The sequence below is a fragment of the Lepeophtheirus salmonis genome, chromosome 1 (assembly GCF_016086655.4).
Source record: "Lepeophtheirus salmonis chromosome 1, UVic_Lsal_1.4, whole genome shotgun sequence".
In the NCBI taxonomy this organism is placed as follows: Eukaryota; Metazoa; Arthropoda; class Copepoda; order Siphonostomatoida; family Caligidae; genus Lepeophtheirus; species Lepeophtheirus salmonis.
The window spans coordinates 13,273,935-13,284,860 of NC_052131.2; positions in this window are offsets into that span (position 1 = coordinate 13,273,935).

The window sequence follows — 10,926 nt, forward strand, 5'->3', positions numbered from 1 at the left end:
TCAATGAATGTTTCTTTATACACCCATTAGAAAAACAAATAATAAAAAAAAGCGAAACAATGCGTTTTAGAAAGTTAATTTGTACAATGAATTCAGGGATCAATTTTTGAACTTTTTTTGCAACCCTTTTAATATTTAACTTTTTCCCGTTCTCCTAGGTCTATAAAAACTAAATATACCAGTCATTTTTTTGAGTGCGGCTATGTCTGCTGCATGGCCCTTGAAAATTTATTGCTGGTGGCTCTAAAAAACTGCAAAAAAAGTGACTTTTTTTTGTATTCTTTTTATTATAGCTTCTCAATGACTTATCGTATAGCATTAATATGGGTATCAAATGAAAGCCAATAAACTGGTCTTCAATTTGTATAAATATGTTATTAACTTTGTACTTGTGTTCATGACTAAATTTTATCCAAGTTATTAAAGAATGCTTGTTATATTTTTTCCCTTGTCTCTTTAGGTGTTCTCCTAAGTTATGATTATCTCGGCGTATATGCATACAAAAATAGAATAAAATTTAAATCAAAGACAATAATCTGTTCTTCAATTTATATTAATCTGTTATTGACCTTTTAATTGTTCCTATGAATAAATTGTTTGTAACATACACATAAATAATATCTTCAATTTACTTTTCTTTGTTTTATGATCTGCGTATTTATCTATGTACTATCAAAATAAATACATTAAAGTACTTTTGAGTGCAATTTGAACACTGAATGTTTTCTTTGTTTTAGGTGTGACGCATTAATTTATTAGTTACTCTGTTATTTACTTTCTTTATATATGTCACGCATCATGCAAATTACTATTCAGTTTTATTTTGATTATTCTACTTTATATGAATATTAGTGAACAACTGAGATATGTCATCTCGACTCGGAGCGTAAAAGTGGTAGGCGAGATACGTAAATAGGATGAATCAGTGGAACAAAAGTATTAAATCCTTCCACAAAAGCAAACAGTGATGTATACCTCATTGGACAACCCAGCTCGAACAAATTTATTCGTCTCAGGCATTCCACAGTACGAGGAAGGGAAATTGCTCGGTGTTCCTTTCATAACAGGTTCCAGCCGACCTCAACAATGCAAGGCTACATTTGAACTATTGAAAATATTGAACTTGAAAAACAACGTTGTTGGTCTAGGATTTGATAGACCACTAGCAATAGTGGCATCAACAACAGTGCAGCAAAACTGATTGAAGACAAACTTGGACGAAAATTTTCCTACTTGGCTTACCCACATCATGTATCAGAGGTGATAATTGGAGGAGCATGGGAGGCTATTTTTGGCAAGAGTCAGAGTCCGGACAATACATTTTTTGGTAAATTAAAAGAAGTTTGGCCCATGTTAGATAAGGACAACCCAAGAATTTTATCCAATGTTGAAAACAATTTGGATCCCATGAAGAAAAAATCAATGAATGGCTTACAAAATTTTCTAGAGAAGACATCTCCAAGGGCAGACTTCATAGAAGTAGCAGAGCTATGCCTGATTATTCTCGGTAAGAAACCTAGTCGATGTATTCATTGGACAAAGTCCGGTGTAATTAATCATGCCCGTTGGATGTCCAAGAATATATATGATATGAAGATATTAATCTTTTCAAATGTACTAAAATACAGAGAGGACACCATCATTAAAATAGAGAAAATAATAAAATTTCTGGCTTTATTTTAAACAAAGCACTTGATTACAGCAAAATCTGCCGCCTAAGCTCCCATCAAATAGCTTATAGCTTTTTCAAATGTTTGACGCTGTAGTTTATTTATTGTCATTGCCTTGGCTAACTCGCCATCTTCCATCTTCAACGATAATGAATATTGAAGATATATATTAAGATTAACTCGGTCATCCTATTCCTTATACCCTTTTTAAATTCGTATTTAATATACGTTCTCCCTTTTTCTGTGTGTACATTGATTAGTTTGCTTTTTTTGTGCGTTTTTCAATCGACAATTCATACCTTAAAAAACTTTTCGGCACGGCATATCGATTTTGTTTGTATGAGAAAAAAATAACTTATTTCAAAAAAAATCAAATTAGCCTTCAAAAGCACAGGAATCTGGTCTTATCAGATTTAATACAGCTTTACGTATTTTTCTCGAAATTCTGAACAACTTTTAATGTACAAAGTCTGTATCTGTCTCCGTTTTTTATATAAATTAGTTTTTATCATTGTCATTTTATCATAGGCATTTTAATCTGCGCCAGGAGCAACACGTAGGACATCATGAAGGCCTTAAAAGTCATCATGCACACTACTTGTTGGGTCCAAAAAATGTTTGGCTGATGAGGACAATCTTAAGGACAACCCCAAGTGTGGAAGACCTATCAAAGTGAAGCCTGAGTACATGATGAAGGGATTCATCTGTGATGATACTGTGGGATAAACTTAAGAAAATATGCCTTCAATTTGGTTTCCTGCAAGATACTGGTTACCCGAGGCCTACAACTTGATAGATCACCAAGACCATGAAGAAGTCAAAATGTCACGTACATATTGCAGAAGGACGTTGCTCTGGCCCATACTGCTAATATTGTAAAAGAGAGGATGGGTAGCAACACAAAATTCTGGTCCAAGAACATTCGGCCCCTCAGATCCCAGATATGAATTCACTGGATTACTCCAATTGTTGGAAAATTGACAAGAATGCCTGAAAAGTCCACCACCCGAATATTGATACCCTGATAACCTCCTTTAACCAGCAGTACAGGATCATGAAAGGACTACATCGCCAGTGTGTGCAAGGTGAACTGGAGGTGGTTGGAAACTTTCATTGAGGCTGATGGTAGCGAGATCCATAATTAATGTGCATTATTATAGTAAAAATATTATTAAATCAAATTTTTAATGTACAGCATCATCTTGATCAATTATGAGTATATTAATGACTTCTTAAAGGCAGGTGTCAGTACATTTTCTACACCCAGTATGTGGATAATATCTCAATATTTTATATAAAATAATAATATCATTCAGAGAGTCGTATTATTTTGTCACAATGCGATTAAAATTATTTGATTGATGGTCAAATATATTGCTTTGGTGAATAAATTTTTGGGTAAAAAAATTCCCTTGATTTTCCTAAGTCTCAGCACTTTTTTATTTTATCACTATGTTCATGTCCCATTAATTATTTTTAAAGACTAAAGTAGAAATTTGAAAACAAAATAATTATAATCAAACTAAAGGGGATGCCAAACTACCACAAAGCACCAATTGACTACTCTATGTCTTCATTGCTCTTTAGTAGTACCTAATAATAGAGTAATATAATATTTCCTAATTCAAATATTGACAATTTTATATTTTTTTAATGAAATATGATATTAATAGGAATGTTTACCCTAAAGTACTTTTTATTTAATATCAACTTTGAAATCAAATAGAAATTCGATGTACATACTTTTATTAATTTCAATACATGGTAGCCAAATAATATTAAAGTACGATTCATTGTACAATGTATATATATACACTCGTAATATGTATTTTTAGGGTATATTTCCATAATTTCTTTGATCTTGCAGAGTTAATTGATGTTTATAAAGATACAAATAAATGTATGTATACCTATTTACATACGAACATACATACATTTCCATGTTTGTAGTTACATATGTACAAACACAAAAAAGTATATTTACTCTACAAATCTGTATAGTTGTATGTAAACACGTTCTAACGAGTAATATATAAAACTAAACAGCTACTTTCATATACATACTCATATTGGGGTTGTCATTAAATCAGTATTTTTGTACTAGTTTCACTACCAAGACTGGTATAGTTACATATTTTGATTCTGTTTGTTACTTTAAGTTTAAAACAAACGAGCAAATGACAGCTATAATTTCACAGGATTTTTGTTTTGGATTGTAGTAAAGCTTAAAAAAAAAGTGGGGAAACTCGATCGTTAGCTTTTCAACATCCTGGTCTAACTCATATATCTTTCCATATGTAAGATGCAAATTAAATTGTAGCTACTTATGGCGTAACTTCATCTTTTTTTGTCATTTCCCCTCTTGACGGTTGCATCTTGGGTTTTCGATTCTCGAAAGTTGATAATGTTAAAATTGTGAATTCAAGGAGGTTGCATTGTTACAAAATTATGGATATTTGTTTGTCATTCCTTCTTATTTAGTCATTCCAATCCATTTCAGTGTTAGAACTGATTCTATTAGTCCTTGTGACCAATCCTGAGGACTGACTGTACTAGAACTGATTAAACAAAGAAGAAATAAAGTTGAGGGACGTCATTAAAGTCTGAACTTAAAAAGTTTTAGAACTGATATGAATGACTAAACTGAACAGGGCTGCAATTTTAGTTCTAAAAAAGGACCGGCAGAACACTAGTTGTAAAGTAATATTCCACCATACTTGATGTCCCTAATAGACCAAAAAAGCGACCGCTACTTTGAACTATTATTAAGCATGTGGTATTTTTTTAGCTACTTGTTTAATCAAGCCGTTACCTCTACTGGCTCATGCAACTTTTCAAACGAAAATAAACGGAATAAAGGTTGATTCTTCGAAATTATTAAATTATCATTCAATAATTGGCTTAACAAGGACTAATTCTTATTCAATCAACGCTTGGAACATTGATTAGGGCAAAAGAAGATGAAAAATTGATAGCTGACAATAAAATGAAATATAATTTTTACTATTCTTTTCAATAAGAAATATTTGTATTTTATAAGGGAGAGGGGAGATTTAGTATTTACTAATACTAATACATAAATACAATACTATAATACTAGTACATAAATAAAGTTATAAACAGGTACATAATATTTCGATAATGGTGTAGAAATAAAAGATAAAAAGAATACTTTGGTATGTAAATAAAATGAATACAGAAAAAAAAAAGGATAAAAATTAATTAAAAATACCATTTTACATAGTTATAATTTATGTATCATTTGAACATTAATTTTTGTATGTCTTGAGGCTAATACTTGTTAGTTTTTCTTCTCCTTTTTTTACTAACAAAAATATTATGTATGTATTGTTAAAGCTCCCAGTGATTCCATTTAACTGAATGCATAGGTTTTTTTTTCTTTTTGCAATTACAAAAATTACATACCATTTAAATGAAAGCCTCATTAAATATTTAAAGAATTTGTATGTATATACATAATTTTGAAATAAATTGGGAAATCTTATTTATTGACTTGCTACTTTGATAATAATCCTTTTGTGCTTGATAAATTGGTAAATAGAACTATGTAAATATTGTATAAGCAATGGGCACACTAAATGAAGAGTAAAACAAAAGTTTGGTTTTTTTGTTTGTTTCTTTTTTAAAGCTAAAGACTGTTGGGAAAAAGTTACAATTTAATGATATAATAATATTTAATTATTGGATCTCTATTGAAAAAGAAGGAAAAAGGGAAAAAAATAAAAATTCTCTTATTTTCTAGTTTAAAATATTTATTAAAAACACACAATAAACATACTTATTCTTTCTGTATACTATAGTAGGGGTTCTCAAACTTTTCATCCTGTGACCCCCAAAATAACGGTGCAGATACCGGTGACTCCCAGTGACACTGAAAGTAATTTATAATGTCAGACTCAGCCACGCACATGTATTAAGCATGCATGTCTGTTATACCAGGGATCCCGAGCACATGCAGGCCAGGGGGCCCACTTACTCGTTAGATGCACACAGTGAGATCAAAGCCCGTTTACGTGAACCAACTGATCAGTGACTGGCTACTTCTTAACAGTTAAAACAGTGAAAAAAACAAGGTCTCTCTGATCACAACTGCTCATAAATCAGCACAAGGAATCTGTCATGAAAATCGATACTGTCACGAGTGTTAGCATTCATTCCAGAGTTCCATTATGAGATTGTGCATTGGTAGGTCTAGAAAATCAAATTTTGTTGCAGATACCATATCAAGACTCGTGGGCATGTAGAATACGAACCTCTCCCTCTTTTAGAATTGTTAATAAAGAATCAATCCTCTTCAGATCGGAGAAGCTTGGATTTTAAGATAAGAGAGTTAACCACACAAAAATTACACACAACCTACCCTGATTGGTTTCCCCTCAGGGCTTCATTTTAGAAGATTCAACACAACCCAATATGTCTTTTGCGTAGCCCAATCTTTGGAAAAATGGAGAGAGAACTGCATAGATAGACATCTTTTTGGATCAACATGTTTATTTATCACAGCTTATTGGTATTTGGGAAAGACATCACTGAACATTAAAAACTTCTATGTGGTCAAGGATGATGGTTAAGGAAGGGGAGGTGTGATTGTTGGCCCTTCCTTTTGTCCTTCTTGGACTAAGTTAAACCACCCCTGAAGTGCCTGGAACCACATTTTTTGCGGTTGTTCTATTTGTTGGGTACAGCTCCTCCACTATCATTGTATTTAGTGGAGTTCCCTAATCCTTCTGAAAGCAAAGCTTCTTCCAGAAGTTTAAGGGCACTAAACATTATATTCCAAGGAGCCAACCAGAACCAATGGTTAGGGTACAATCGACGTTGGAGCGGTTAAAGTAAGCAATATATATATATATTTAATAAGCCAATAACACCGGTTTTAACTTCAAAATATATATGACTGTTCGAGGTCGTGGAGAGGGGCACAATAGTATTCAGAATTGATTTGGGAGACTGCACGGATTTCGGGTCGGTTGAATGGCTGAAACCAGCTTATGGTATAAACAATATTAATAGCATTTAAATTTGATTACTTTAAGACTCTGCGTCAGGAATTTTGGATTTTTTATTACATATTTCAGGCCCAGACTGAGGCTCTCGGGGGGGGTACTGAAAGACTCTCGATTCTAGTTTTTCTTTTTTATTCGACTCTTTAATATTAATATATATAAACAAAAAAGATAATTTAAATATAATAATAAAAAAGTCCAGGGTAATTGCGTAGAGATACATACAAAAAGACTGTAGTTTAAATTTAGTGCCCTGGAGTTGAACCATATCCACTATAAATGTACATGCAGAACAAATTCACTATAACAAACTCAAATATCCAAATTATGTAAAATATATATAATATAAAATCGTAAAATAAGATAGAACGACAAGCTTTTTCTAAAATTCTTGATTATTCTGTTAAAAACTCTTCCCTTGTTGGATATTATAGATGGACTAACTTGATAGCTTCTGATTCTGTCGACCATGTATCCGTTCCTATGTTTGGAATTTTCAGCGATAAGGCCACATATCTCGGAGATGTGGCCAAAATTATACCCATGACTTCTTCCATAACAAACGGTTGATATGACGGAATAAGAGTTTTTTAGTCTAGCAGAGCAAAGTCAATTGCTTTGGTTTCAGATGAACCTCCCTTTTTCCTTCTTGAAATTCCAAACAGCGAAATTACTTATTGAAACTTTTTATCTCCACCCATCAAATGTTTTACATTTAATTTTACAAATTGCTTTAGAATCGTGAAAAACGTTCAAAGTTTTAAAAAAATGATAATTTTCCATCATTTTGGCTATTTATTTGGATAAACGCATATATAAGATTTTCTTAAAAATATACAATTGATAGATGTCAGTACAGTCTATATATAGTATTTTGTAAGCTTTTTCATAAAATGATAATTGATCCGGCAAAAAGGGGATTCTTATTCAATTTTTTTGATGACTCGCGTAGAACGTGCACATGTTTTAATTCATTTCAATAAATAATTTAAATAGTAATTACTTTAAAAAGTGAATTTCCTTACATTCACTCGTGAAATTTAAATAGAAAGATAGCAAAATATATAATTTTGGTAAATATATCTTTAATGACTTGCACCTAATATGTAATTTATTTAATATAAATATGAGTTTTTATCATCATATCTTCAATAACATAAAAATTTGAATTATTTACAATAACAAATGAATTATTACTAATTATATTCTTATAAACTTTCATCAAACTCGTCTAACAGGCAATCTACAAACGCATGGACTGTGTCATAAACTGATCAATGAGTGACTGCTTCTTAACTGTTTAAACAGTGAAAACATACAATCGTTCTGATAGCAGCTGCTCATAGATCAGCGCTGCAGCTTCTTGAGTAGAGCAAAAGTAATTGATGGTTTGTACCGACTTTCTGAGTAACCACTAGTCCAACCTGCTCTTATGTTTAGTTTTAATATTTCGTCGACTAAAATATATCATTTTTAGCTATTAGGCTGCAGCTATGATGTATTTCAAAATTGAATACTTCTTGTTTTATATATTTCATTCATATAGTTACATATATGGGGAAGAATCACATAAGTGCATAGTTCTGTGTTTAATTTATTTTAAAGTAGGCTTATACTTGCATGTATATTCTTTCTCATCTTCAAATGAGTTTTGTATTTTCCTAAGTTGTCATAGTTAATAAATAAGCAACAAAAATTTCAACAGTTTTATTTATCGTCGCTCTATAGTTTCATAAATGCAACAATCTATAGTTTTAAAATATGAAGGACTCTCGATTCTAATTTATTGGTTTTATATTATATTATCTTTAATTCATACCATATACCTTTTTTAACCAAATATAGTCAGTTTTTCAAGTTAACGCATTCATGCAAATCTTCATACATATGGTATAGTTACAAATGATCGATATATGACGAAAAAGGATGAAAATGATATTATAATAACTTATCTGTTGTAATAGTTAATTTTGACCTATAATATTTAAATAGGATTGTAAAATGATATAATAAAAAAATTGCAATACACTTTTGTGTCATATATATACCTAAACTATGCAATAGAGGGACATTTTTCAATAAACAGTAAGGTTTATGTCCTTTTATTAGTCGGTTCCATTTTTGACATTCGATAGTTCACTAATTTCCTCAATATCCATGAAAAAAGAGTTTTTATTGTAATAAAACTTGGTTCTTTATGCCCCCAACATAAAAAAAATGACATCATATAAAGACACTTTATAAGTCAACTTTAAAAAAAGTATGACGTACTTCCCACACTAAACACTTATTTCAAACATTGAAGATTTTCATTTTTAAAGAAAGGTCCATATTTATAGATAAGTATATGATCAATACTATATTTTAAACATCTTTTTAGCTAGAAAATAAAACTTTGGTAATATGTACCTGCTTACCAAATTTCCACCTTATCATATTTTTTTTTTTTTACGTATGCAATATTCTAAGGAAAATAATAGACAATATTTATTAGTAGTTATGAATGAAAATTTAGTAATAAAAAGTGAGAAATCCAAGTTGAAAGCAGAGTATCGAAGTGCTAGTTGTTGTTATCGGTTTTTGTCTATCACACTAAGGCAGAGAGTATGTTTGATACTCATCATTATCCTAAGCACAATCTGGAGCAGGCTGTATTATGAACAAAAGCTGTCAATAGGAAAAATGAAGATGGCTCTGACTGATTTTGGGCATTATACCGTCATATGTGGCTCCCACTTTCCAATTACCTTTTACTCTCACAAAACCTCTTATTTTGAAAGAAGTTTGTTGATCAAAATCAATCACCTCCAAAAACACATTTTTCATCCAATTCAAATCAGTAAAAGTTGATTGCTAAGGAAAGCTAAAAATTTGTTAAACTGTATAATACTATCCCAGTAAGTATCTTTTGATTGGAAATATCAAATAATATCAAAATCCCTGGACACAAAATAATTCAGAAATTTGTATACTAAGGACGCAGTGAGCTATTTTTCTAACCATAAACTGAATACTAGGATGATTTATATATTTATTGCCTTAGATTTGACAAAATGAAACTAATTTCTATCGACTAATATTTATGTTAAAGTAAAAAAATATGACTAATACTAGAGCAATTTAAAAGAAAAAGCTTTCTCCTTCCACTTCGAATAAAGAATAATGTATTTGTTAATTGCCATTGAATTCATATTTCCTTTATTTATTTTCCAAATATTAAAAATAAGTCAAATCTTTATTCAATTTGGATATTTATTGTTTTAAATAGAAAATCTAAATAAGGATCATAATTGTACACTGAAAATGTTATTAAAATTGAGATAAATCTATTATTCACATTAGAGAATTACTATTCTGAATAAAATACTGCCAAATATGTACTTCTACTAAAAAATACAATTACAATTCCGTTGTCAGTATACCCACACTTTTTTTCAAGACTTTTTGGAATAAATAGCGAACACATTCATAGTTTCTTTATTTTAGTACATAATATTTATATTCAAAATCAAGTCTCCGCTTTAATTAAAACTGAATAATTGATTTTATATAATAGATAATTAAACATAAAGAACAATAGAAAAAGACATTTGTTTCACTTGTATTTTTGAGCAAACACGAGACATAAGCCTAATCCACATGGCAACGTTTTCACAATGATTATGTATTTATTTTATTTGGATTTAGAAAGTATCGCATTTACAGGAAGAAGATTTTTTTTTATCCGAGCCTGTTAAAATCAGTTATGTACTTTATTGGAGTCTTATTATTAATTATCACAGAAAGGAACATGAGCGTCTTTGGCGTGTAAAAATTAACTCTGCCTCTTAATTTGTACAATTGATTTATTCAAGTTCCAACTTGTACATGTTATTTTACCCAAAAACTGTATTGTTAGATTTTTCCACTCTAGTAGCCGTTTCAAAAAATATTGTTTAAAGTTAAATGGAACTCTGGCTTTGTGTGAACACATGTCTTTAACAGATAATCACATTGTGTTTTGTTTTAAAAATCATTTCCTTGTGGGCAGGACCTTAGACTTGCAGGTATTTTTCTCACCTCTGGTACGCCAGTATAACTATAGCACCACTATATCTGAACAGCACAAGATACAATCTCCATTATTATAGGTACAAAAAAAATATAAAAATTCGTTTTCAATCTATTACTGCATATACAAATATACAAAAATATTAATCGGTAATCATTTGGACATGTTAAAAAAAACA